Raw genomic sequence first — 12,191 nt, 5'->3', positions numbered from 1 at the left:
AAATAAAAATAGAGGGATTCTATGGGGTATAATAATAACAATATGGGGATAATAGGGGCACAAAAATATTAATAAGGGATACAACTACAATAGTAATGGGGTAATCAATATTATTATAGGGACCTAACATGCCCCTCTCCTTCAAAAAAGTGTTGTCCTCAATGCTTGAGTAGTTTTAGATGCTTCTGTATAAAATTCTCATCCTCCCATGTGGAGTCTTCAGTGGATAAGTTCTTACACTTGATGAGATACTTCGAAATTGATCGATTTCGTAGCTGTCGAGTTCTTGTTTCTGTGACTGCTTCCTGTTCCAATATAATTTTTCCTTCCTCATCAAATTATGACAATATTGTTTGAACTGGGAGCTTGTCGCCTATAACCTTCTTTAAACATGAAACATGGAAAACTGGGTGCACTCGAGACGCTGCAGGAAGCTCCAATTTGTATGCCATAGTACCAATCTTTTGCAACACCTTGTACAGACCATAATACTTTGGTGATAATTTATTATCCTTCTTAGCTTGCTTGAGGGACATTTGTTTATATGGTTGTAGCCGTAGGAATACCCAATCACCTACATCAAAACTTCTTTCGCTGCGATGTTGATCTACCTATTGTTTCATTCTATTCTACACCAACATGAGGTTATCCTTTAAGAGTTGGAGGACTTGTTGTTGATGCTCGATGTGATGTTCCACTGCTTGAACCTTAGAATTTTCTCTTAAATATGATGTGATGGATGGTGGCTGATATCCATAAAGTGCCATAAATGGGGTCATTTTTGTTGCTGTATGGAAGGAAGTGTTATACCACCATTCAGCCAGAGGCAACCATTTGACCCATTGTGTTTGTTTATCAGATACAAAGCAACGAAGATATCCTTCCAAACATTTGTTTACTATCTCAGTTTGCCCATCAGATTGAGGATGATAAGATGAGCTATGAGCTAACTGAGTACCAAGACAAGAAAATAATTCTGTCCAAAAATTTCTAGTGAAGATGGGATCTCTGTCACTTACAATAATCTTTGGGTTTCCATGTAGCTTTTGAATTGTTTCCATTAATGCAGTAGAAACTGTATTGGCTTTAAATGGATGTGATAATGCACAAAAGTGTGCATACTTGGTAAGTCTGTCAACTACCACCATGATGACACTATTTCCCTCAGACTTGTGTAAACCTGTGATAAAATCCATTGAAACCTCCTCCCAACGTTGGCTTGGAATGGATAAAGGTTGTAATAGACCCGGGGTCTTAATTGTTTCAACTTTATTTTGTTGGCAAACCAAACATTCCACCACAAACTTTTGAATATCCGATTTAAGGCCATCCCAAAAAAATTCCCTCGTAACCCTGTGGTAAGTTTTTAAAAATCTTGAGTGCCCTCATAAGGGAGAAGTGTGCAATTCCATAAGAATCTTTTGTTTGAGTTGGGAATTCTTACAGAGGTATAAGTGATCTTTGTACCATAACGAATCATTTTTGCCAGCGAAATGTATCAGATGTACTAGAATCTTGTTGTAACTTTTGAATAAGTGCCCACACTTCTTCATAATTCTTCCATTCCTCCCTTGTTTCGTTTATCCAATCTGGTTGGATAATAGAAATGGCACACAACAATGCTTCCACACCCTCATCCTTTTTTGAGAGTGCATTTGCCACCACATTTTGCTTCCCTTTTTTGCAGATGATTTCAAAGTCATAACCCAACATCTTTGTCATCCACTTTTGTCGCTCTTCAGAGGATAATATTTGTTCGAAAAAGTATTTAAGGCTATCATGATCCGTTTTTACCTTGAAGTGTCTTCCCATTAGGTAGGGTCACCATTTCTTAAGTGCATGTAGTATTGCCAACATTTCCTTCTCATAAATAGCTTTCTGTAAAAACTTTCCCTTGATTGGACGACTTTCAAAAGCAATGGGTCTTTCATCTTGCATTAAAACAACACCAATTCCATTTCCTGAAGCATCACATTCCACAATAAAGGTTTTTGTGAAGTCCGGTGTAGCTAAGACCGGTGCTTGTCACATTGCCTCTTTAAGATGTTCGAAGGCCTTTGTTGCTTTTGGAGTCCATGAAAATGCATCTTTCTTCAATAATGTTGTTAGAGGTGCTACTATTCTCCCATAATTCTTAACAAACTTGCGATAATACCCTGTCAACCCAAGAAATCCTCGCAGATGCTTTATGGATGTGGGGATTTTCCATTCCTTAATGGATTTAATTTTGCTAGGGTCTACCTTAACTCCTTCATGAGATACAATATGAACCAGATATTCCACCTCTTGTACTCCAAAGAAACATTTGGATCTTTTTGCATATAATTGTTTCTCCTCCAATAGTTGTAGCACCCTGTCAACATGTTCAACATGATCCTTCCAAGACTTGCTGTAGATTAGTATATTATCAAAAAATACTAACACAAATTTTCTAAGGGTTTGAAAATGGAATTCATCAAACCTTGAAATGTAGAAGGTGCATTAGTAAGGCCAAAAGGCATGACCAAAAATTCATAATGACCCTCATGAGTTCTAAATGCTGTTTTCAGAATGTCTTCAGTCTTCATTCTGATTTGATGATATCCTGAACGAAGATCCAACTTGGTGAAGTAAATTGATCCATGCAATTCATCCAGTAATTTATGACAGGAATGGGAAACTTATCTTTAATAGTGAGCTTGTTGAGCTCCCTATAATCCGGACACATGCGCCATGATCCATCCTTCTTGTGCACCAATACTACTGGAGCAGAGAAAGAACTTTGACTAGGTTGAATTATACCCACCTCTAGCATTTTTGCAACCATACGTTCAATTTCACTCTTTTGGGCATAGGGTTATCTGTACGGCCTGATGTTTGGAGGAACACTTCCTGGAATCAGATGAATAGCATGATCATGATCATGAATAGGTGGGAGACCTTTGGGAGTCTCAAATACCTTGGAATGATTGTCCAAGAATTTTTGGAGATTTAGAGAAATAGATGATTTTGATGTGGAAACATCTAGTGAACATAATTGTGCAATTACACCTCTTTGTTCCTTTTTTAGAAGCTTTGTCATACCGTTAGAGCTTATTATCTTTCCTGGTTTCGCTGCAATACCCCTTAATTCAACTTCCTTTCCTTCCGCAAAAATTTTTATGAAAAGTTCTTGAAAATTAAAAGCTATTGTACCCAAGGATGGTAGCCATTGGACTCCTAGTACAACATCAACACCTCCCATTGGAATGGAAATCATTGGGCTAGTCAATACATATTCTCCCATGGATAGCTTGATATTATGGCACTTTCTAGAGCAATTTATCGTTCCTCCATTTGAAACCATCACTTGACACTCTGGTGCTGGATATAGGAAGCAATTCAATTCTTTTGCTACCTTACAATGAATAAAATTGTGGGTACTTCCTGAATCAATCAACACTATTACCTTTTTCTTCTTGATTTGTCCTTCTATCTTGATGGTTTGAGGAGTGGTAATTCCAGCCAATGCATTACAAGATATGGTCGGATTCATTTCTTCTTTATCTAGGCTTTGTTCCTGGAGTATATCCTCTTCTTTTGACCTTTCTTGCTCCTTTTCTTCTTCCTCTTCACAATCTATGTAGAATAATTTCTTCTCAGCACACTTATGACCTTTAGTGTATTTGCTATCACAACTGTAACAAAGCCCTTTTGCTCTTTTTTCTTCCAATTGTTGTGGTTTCAACCTTCTAGGTTGTGGAAGGCTAGGGGCAACAACACTTCCATCTTTATAGTTGTGAGTGGTATGCTTCCTAGTTGCCATAATTTTGCTTTCCATTTTTCTTGCTAACTTGAATCCTTCTCTAATGAATCAGGTTCACAAAGGCGAACATCATGTTGGACATTATCCTTTAAAGTCCCTATGAACACATCAATCCTATGCTCCCCTGGAATATTTTTTACCCTTATGTTAAATTTTTGGAACTCCTCAATGTGCTCCATTATTGAACCCTTTTGTTTGAGACTTATTAATTGGCTAAAAAAAGTGTTGCTTTTTGTATCCTCATAATGTGTTGTCAATTCTTCCGTAAAAATTGCCCAAGTGATAATTTGTTTACGAGAGCAAAGCCATTGATACCATACAAACTGATTTGGTTCCAAATATAAATTTGCAATACGTACCTTTTGTGTGTTTTGCACATTATTGAGATCGAAAAATTGCTCCATCTGTAATATCCATGTTGTGGGATCCTTGCCATCAAACTTCCTCATATCGATTTTTGGAATATGGTGGGTCTTCGATCCAACATTAGAGTCTATGAAATCATGATTATCATTTATTTTGTTCTCATCATGAGTTTCCTTTACTACCCTTTCACCATTAGTAAGTATTTCTTGTAGAAAATTTGTCAAATCTGTCTTCAAATCTGCCATGCTTGTCTTCAAATCTATCTTCAAATCGTCCATCTTAGCTTCCACGTCATTCATCTTAACTTATACATCTTTCTTTAAATCATCCATCTTAGATTCTGTTACTTTTTGTGCAAGTGACATTTGTTGCACTTGGTCTCGTAATTTTGATATATCATGTTGCATTTTTTCTCTTCTTCATAAGTCATGCTAGAGCTTTTAGGTTGCTTACTAGGTGTTTGCATTTTCTTTCCTCGGGGCATCAATTACTGATAATAATGCTCTACTATGCCCTTTGAATTCCTTTAAAATAATTTTTCAATCCAAGCTTAAGCAAAAATTTAAAAAAATTTACACACGTTTTTTCACTTTGTAGGAGCTCGATATTGCCTCTGACGTATCTTTGTAATTTCGGATCATCCAGTTTTGAAATTGTGACCTATAGTAGCCCTCTATGTCCTCTTTCCAGTGCCACTAGTATGATCAAATTTAGATTCTCTAAGGTAGAGTTATGCACAATCTCCCAAGATGACCTGATTATAGACCTTTTTAGAAGAGAGAACTTGTAGGAAGTGTCACGTGTCACTGTTTCGACTTTAGGATCTGAAAAATATACACAGGAAACTACAGTCCGTCCTCTTTCTGTAATTTCTTATGAAATTTCAATCTGATGCTCAAAACAAAGGTTATGACTATTTTCCCCAGGCAACTTGTTTGGAATGTAATTCAGGAGTCTGCAAAAATGCCAACTTCCTCAGATCATGTCTCCGCAAATATAGTGCGAAAATCTTTGAAATTCGGACCTACGGTTCAGAACGATTTCGGCCCAAATGGGTTTTTCTTTTTGCGTCTGAAACGTCGCAGAAAAAAAAGGTTATAGCGCAAATGCCATGATGACCTATTTGGAGCAGCGAAACCCTAGAATTCAAAGCTCTGATACGAAATGTTATGAAACCAGCTCATAGAGAGATAGAAAAGATAGATGAATTCCTTAGAATTTAGCCTCTTCGAGGGGGCAACCTCCTTTACATTACAAATGAATTATTCTTTGATGATTCAAATAACAAAACCTCCTTTCTATATATAGGAGTCTAAGGAGTCACAATATAACCCAGCCGACCTAACAATAATAATATAAAGGCACAAAAATAACAATAGAGGGATTCTATGGGGCACAATAATAACAATATGGGGACAATAGGGGCACAACAATATTAATAAGGGATACAACTACAATAGTAATGGGGTAATCACTGGTATTATAGGGACCTAACATTCAGAGGTTCCTTTCTCATAAAACCCCCTGTCATGATGTTTTAGAGACTGCTGGAAGTTCTTAGGTGAGGAGGAAGGCAGCAAATTTTCAAAACCGAAAACAGAGGAACAACTGAGATTTTTCTTTAGAACCAGAGAGAGTTGTTCGTGTTTCTTCTTTTTAATCAAAAAATAAATTATAATTTTCCTGCCCTTCAAACCCTGTTCTCAACCTGAATTTACTTCTTGGGCTTTTTGAGGAAATCAATATTTTGACAAAACATAGAGTATATAAAACAATGTTTTTTCTTTTTCACAAAATAAACAACGTTCCCAATGAAAATTCACTTTTTTTGTACAGGCTTGGTTTTCTATGGCTGCACCCTTTTTTACAGGAGAATACGGGGAAGGAAAAGATAGAGTTTTGGTGCAGAGAGTAAAATGGAGAGACTGTATATATTTCAGAAAAACATAGGCAGACTTTTGTTTTCACTTTCCCTCCCTTTTTCAACCCAGTACTTTGCTTCAAATCCCACCACCTTTTGTAGATATATCACATGCAGAGTGGGTTTCTGAGCCTACCTTTTTTCGAGCTTGAATTTGGAAAAAATTTCAAATTTTCCCTCTGCAGAGCTGCTTTCTGGCCTTCCTATAGAAAGGCTCCTGTAGACTGTGTTTCTACTCCTGTAGAGTGCGATAATGCTCTTGTAGAGCCCGATAAGCAGGAGGGTTTTGAAAACTGGCAGAGAGCGACTGTTTCAATGTTCTGAAGGTGGTAGGTGAGTTGTTGCAGTCGAGAACTCGTCGATGCCAATGAAAACAAAAGGTGGTGGAGGCTTCTACTGCAACGTACTTAAGCTTATGGCGTGTTCGGCGATGACAAGGTGAGGTAGCAGGAAGGGTACGCTATCCCCATCCGGATCATTGGTCCCCACTTCAGTGCCATTATGACATTTTAGGTCACCTGCCCACAAACACTTCCATCATTCCTATTATACGCTGCCACCACTACCTGTTTTGAGTTTTTCTTCCTGAGTTGATGGACCACACGTGCTGATTGCACCTTCTAAATGTTGTTTGAATTGGATGAGGGTGGCTAGTTAGCTGGCCACCCATTTCATTTAATCGCGACCATATCAATGGCTCATGCAGTTTCTAAATAATATTCATGCAACAGAGGAATAGGTTTAGCCACTTACCTATTAGTCGCTATCGTGCTATTTATGCTCAGACTTTGGCACTTTGTTTTTTTATTGCTGCTGCTGTTGGTGCTCGTGGCCTTTGAACTGGTGGCTTGGCTACCTTATGCTGGTGATTTTTTATTAGGAACGACTTCTTGGGCGCTATATACATCTTGGCTGCACTGACCCTGCCTCTGGAGCTTGTTTTTTTAAAGGGATCAGCTGTTACAAGAATCCTGCAAGATTTCCTATAGCTGTTTCTCCCTCTAAAATTTCTGGCTGATGCTTGAGCGGGCGCTGAAGAGACAACTGAGGAAGGTTCTGAAGGAAAGGAAAAGCAGCTGGAATGCATCAGGTAAGAAACAAGTTAAGCATGCTGCTATTTTATTCATCATTTAAAAAAAAAACAAAAGAAACAAAATTTCTGTGTTTTCTGTGCAGGGAAGAAAAATGAGTGGAGATGTAGGTGTGCAGGGATGGAATGGAGGATTAGGAGGATGAATGGTGGTAGGGAGGTCCACAAACCTTCTAGACAAATTTCTAGCCCTCAGATTCTTTTCTGACTTTGATTTTGAGCTCTCTGTGGTTTCTACAGGAGCCTCCTGTAGAATGCACAGAGTTTCCTGTAGGATGCAAAATTTCCAGAACAAGTGAGACCAAGGTCTAGGAAAAGACAATGGCGATGGAGAATGGAGCTATCAAGGGTATATGCAGCCTGGACATGTCCTTATTTTTCTGTGACCCTCCTGCAATCTGCAATGCATTCAAAAGAAGTTAGTTTTTTCTGTTTTTTCCTTTTCATCTTTTTTTTATGAGACAGTTGGGGTGCCTCCAGGAGGTTTTCACCCTCATTGCCTGCCCTGGGCACCTCCAAGAGGTTTTCACCCGGGGATCTTTTATTCTTTTTCTATTCTTTTTCTTTTTTTGTTTGTTTGTTTGTTTAGGGTGTGGGTGGAGTGGAGGCAGAGACCTGCTCCACTACCAACACTGTTTTACTCAGATTCTCAAGGAATTCCTGCTTGGAGAGGGGTTTCCTGTAGATATTCAACCTATGCCCATTGATATGCATGGGGATGGCCTCTTTATCGTTGGTTCGGATCAGAACTGATCCATTGTCATTGCATTTTTCTACTGTGTACGGTCCCAACCATCTTGTCCTCAATTTTCCCTTGAAATCTTTATATCTTGAATCATACATCAGCGCCCAATCTCCTTCTTGGAATTTTTTTCTTTGAGGTGTTGGTCATACCATATTTTTCTTTGAATTTGGACTACCTCTGAGTGGAGAAGGACCTGCAATCTCTGTTCATCCAATCCATTTAGCTGAAGTAAGCTTTCCTTTTGTGCATGGCTGAGATCTAGGTTCAGCTGAGCTGCCATCCTTAATGTGTTATATTCAAATTCTATTGATAGCAAAGCCTTCTTCCCATAGACCAGCGCATAGGGTGTGAACCCCGTGGTGGTTTTCCAGGTGGTGTTATAGGCCCAGGTGGCCTCAACCAATTGATCTGCCCAATATTTTTTGTTGTTGCTCACTACCTTGGTCAAAATCCCTTCCAAAGCTCTATTAGTGACTTCCACCTGTCCATTTGCTTGCGGATGACAAGGGGTGGAAGTTCTGTGATTAATTTTGTGATGTGTGAGCAGGTCTCCAATCAGATTGGAGGTAAACTGACTCCCTTGATCTGTGACTAATTCTCTTGGATAGCCAAACTTGTAGAAGATATTTTCCCTCAAAAACTCAACTACTTTTTCTTCTATTGTTGCCTTGATCGCCTTTGATTCTTCCCATTATGTCAAATAATCAGTACACACAATGATGTAAGATTTTTGTTTTGAAGGAGGGTTGATGGGACCCACAAAGTCGATGCCCCACTTCTCAAATGGCTTGAAAGTCACTTGAGGTTGCAGGGGCATCTCATCCCTTGGAGTAGGTTTCCCCATCCTTTGACATCGGTCACATTGGCTGATATATCTCCTTGACATCTTAATGAAGAGTGGGCCAATAGTAACCTGCTTGCAGAATTTTGATGCAGTCCTCTTTGCTGCAAAATGGCCCCCACATGGCCCATCATGACAAGTTAGGAGAATGTCAAAAACTTCCTCCTCCCTGACACATCACCTCAAAATCTGATTTGGGCCAAGTTTAAAAAGGTTACCCCTAATCCAGGTGAATGGGGCACTTTTCCTCATGATCTTGCTCTTTTCTTTTGAGAATAGGTGTGGTGGAAACTATGTTGAAACCAAGTAATTTTCTATATCAGCAAACCATGGAGAGAGTACTGAAATAGTAAATAGGTGTTCATCTGGCATTTGATCATTCAACACTCCTTCTTCACCTGCAGGCAGATCTAGTCTAGACAGAAAATCAACAACAACATTTTCCTTACCCGGCTTATCAACAATGGTCAAATCAAATTGCTACAATAAAAGTAACCATCTAATAATACGAGCATTTACATCTAGTTTATTCATCAAATACCTAATTGCAGCATGATCAGTGTGTATGAATGTTTGATAGCCAGTGATGTAGTGTCTGAACTTATTTAGGGAATGGACTACAACTAGGAGCTCCTTTTCGGTTATAGTGTAGTTTAATTCTGCCTTAGACAAGTTTTTACTTACAAAATATATGGCATAAGGCAGCTTCTCATCAACTTGCCCTAAGGCTGCTCCTATCGCTTTGTTTGAGGCATCTGTATGAATGTGGAAAGGTAGGGCCCAGTTTGGACCTCTCAAAATTGGGGCAGTTACTAGTTTACCTTTCAAGGTGTCCAGAGCCTCTTGACAGTTGTCAGTCCATATGAACTCAGCATATTTTCCCAAAAGACCAAACAATGGAGAGGCTAGCTTACTAAAATCCTTAATGAATCTTTTATAATACCCTGCTAAGCCTAGAAAACTCCGAACATCTCTTACCTTTTGAGGAGGTGGGACCCTTTGGATGATGGCAATTTTGTTGGGATCCACCTGTAATCCTTGCTGAGAAATTGTATGACCTAGCACGGTCCCTTCAGTCATCAGGAATTCGCATTTTTCAGGACTGAGGGACAGGTTCATTTCAATGCACTTGGCTAAAACTTTTCCCAGGTTAGTCAAAGCTTCCTGGAAGTTAGAATAATAAGGGTAGAGTCATCCATATAGATTTCCACTGAATCATGAACCAGTTCAGCAAATATGCTCAGTACTGCTCTCTGGAAAGTGGCGGAAGCATTTCATAACCCAAAAGGAAGGACCCGGTATGCAAAAGTACCCAAAGGACAAGTGAAAGTGGTCTTATCTTGGTCTTCCGGGTTGATTTGGATCTGGTTGTACCCACTAAACCCATCTAGGAAGGAGAAGAACTTCTTCCCTGCTAGGCCATCTAACACTTGATCTATGAAAGACAAAAGGGAAATGGTCCTTCTTGGTGGCCTTATTTAGTTCCCGATAATCGACACAGATTCTCCACTTCCCATTTTTCTTTGGCACTAGCACCAAAGGAGATACCCATTCACTGTCAGAGATGGGGTAGATGAATCCTGCATCCAACAACTTTTATAGTTCTTCTTTGACAATGTCCTTAAGAGCTGGATTCATCCTCCTTTGAGGCTGCCTGACTGGTTTAAAATATTCTTTAATGTAAATGTGATGAGTATAGACTGAAGGGTGGACTCCCTTCATCTCCTTATAGCTCCAACAAAAGCATCCAAGTGGTTTTTCAATAAGCTACACAGTTTTTTCTCCTGAGAGGTGGATAGGATGAGTTGATATTCAAGATTCTTTCTGGACCAAATTCCACGTTCTTAACTCAGAGAGAGGTCAGATCAGCCACACAGAGATCAAATAAAGGATTGGCTTGGGTTTCTTCCACCAGCTCTTCTAAGGGAAACACGTTGGGGGGTGGATTCTGAATCAAGTTTTCAATAAGATCATCCTCGATTTGCGGGCCCCCCCATGGTAGCTTCTATTGTACACAATGGTGCGGAATAGACTTCATCCTAATCTCCCTCCTCCAACTAGAGAGGTAAATCATGTTCTAACAAAGGTTGGGCAGGAGGATATAGGACTAGCTATTTGGACATATGCCCATTCTTGATTGTCATGTTCCCAGCTCGACAACTAATGTAGGCATCTGCAGTAGCCAACCAAGGTCTTCCCAGGATGAGAGGATACCCAGTGAGCTTTGCCTTTGGCTAGAGAACCAGGAAATCAACAAGGTACTCCCAGGAATCAATAGAGACCATTACATCTTCCACAATCCCCTCAGGGGTCACGGTGGAGTGGTCTGCTAGCTGCAGTACTGTTGTGGTCTTTCTCAGGGAGCCCTGAAGGTTGAGCTTGAGCATAGTGTCCTTGGTCATCACATTAATGGCAGCCCCTAGATCAATCAGGGTATGGGGGATTATGGTGCCATTGATGTGGACATCGACTACAGGACTCCCAGGATTTAGATATTTCAGACAGATTACCTGCTCCAACATCAGGTCAGACAATTGTCTTATGCCATTGATAGTTGGAGCATCTCTCCTGTGCCTGCCTGGGTGCCTAAAGCACTTCTCCTTGATCATCTTGTTGTATATAGGCACATCTTTTATGGCTTGGAGAAGTGGTATGTTGACACATAACTGTTTTAGTTCTTCCAGAAGTTCAGTTTCTTCTGGGGTCAGTTGCGTGGTTCCAGTTAGTCTCTTAGGAAAGGGTGGAATGGCTTTTGGTTCACTTTCCTGTTTTTCTTCCTCATCCTCCTTAGGAGGAGGTTGACTATCTGGGAGAACCTTCTCAGATCGTACGTTAATCTCCTGAATTTCCATAGCATAGGTCGGACATGATGTTTCTCCACTATATACCTGCTGGGCCTATCTGTTATTGGGATTTGGGTTCAGTTGAGCAGGTATTTAGGGTTGCCTTGGTGGATCAGGAGGCAATGGTTGTGGTTGAGCAGGTGGTGGAGGCAAAAGAGCGGGAGGAGAGTTGTACTAGGGCCTCCACCCCTGATCAGGTGCATTCCACTGAGGCTGTGGCTAAGCATAAGAGTGAAACAAATGAGCAACTTTAGGAGCATGGTATTGAGATGGATAGGACCAAGGAGGGGGTGTGGACTAGGAAGGATGAGCAGGGGGACCCCAAGAAGGCATGGAAGTGGCTTGTTTGGGGTTGTAATAGGTCTGGATGTCCCTTGCATTCCCTGCTGGTAAGGTCGGGGTCCATGTGGCCTCCTTTGGTTCATGAAATAGAGTGGTTCAATGGCTCCTTCGACCCCCTGATATGCAGCTTTAAGTTTGGGCAAGGAAGGGCACTGATTCGTAGGATGGTCGTCTTCACAGATTGAACACACTTCTATAGAGTTCAATGGACACTCGTTCCTAGGATGCTTTCTAGTGCACCTGGGACAAAAGATGGCCA

The sequence above is a fragment of the Pinus tabuliformis genome, chromosome 6 (assembly GCF_031772625.1).
Source record: "Pinus tabuliformis cultivar Carrire ecotype Pingquan chromosome 6, CPIR1, whole genome shotgun sequence".
Taxonomy (NCBI): Eukaryota; Viridiplantae; Streptophyta; class Pinopsida; order Pinales; family Pinaceae; genus Pinus; species Pinus tabuliformis.
This window is presented reverse-complemented; position numbering follows the sequence as displayed.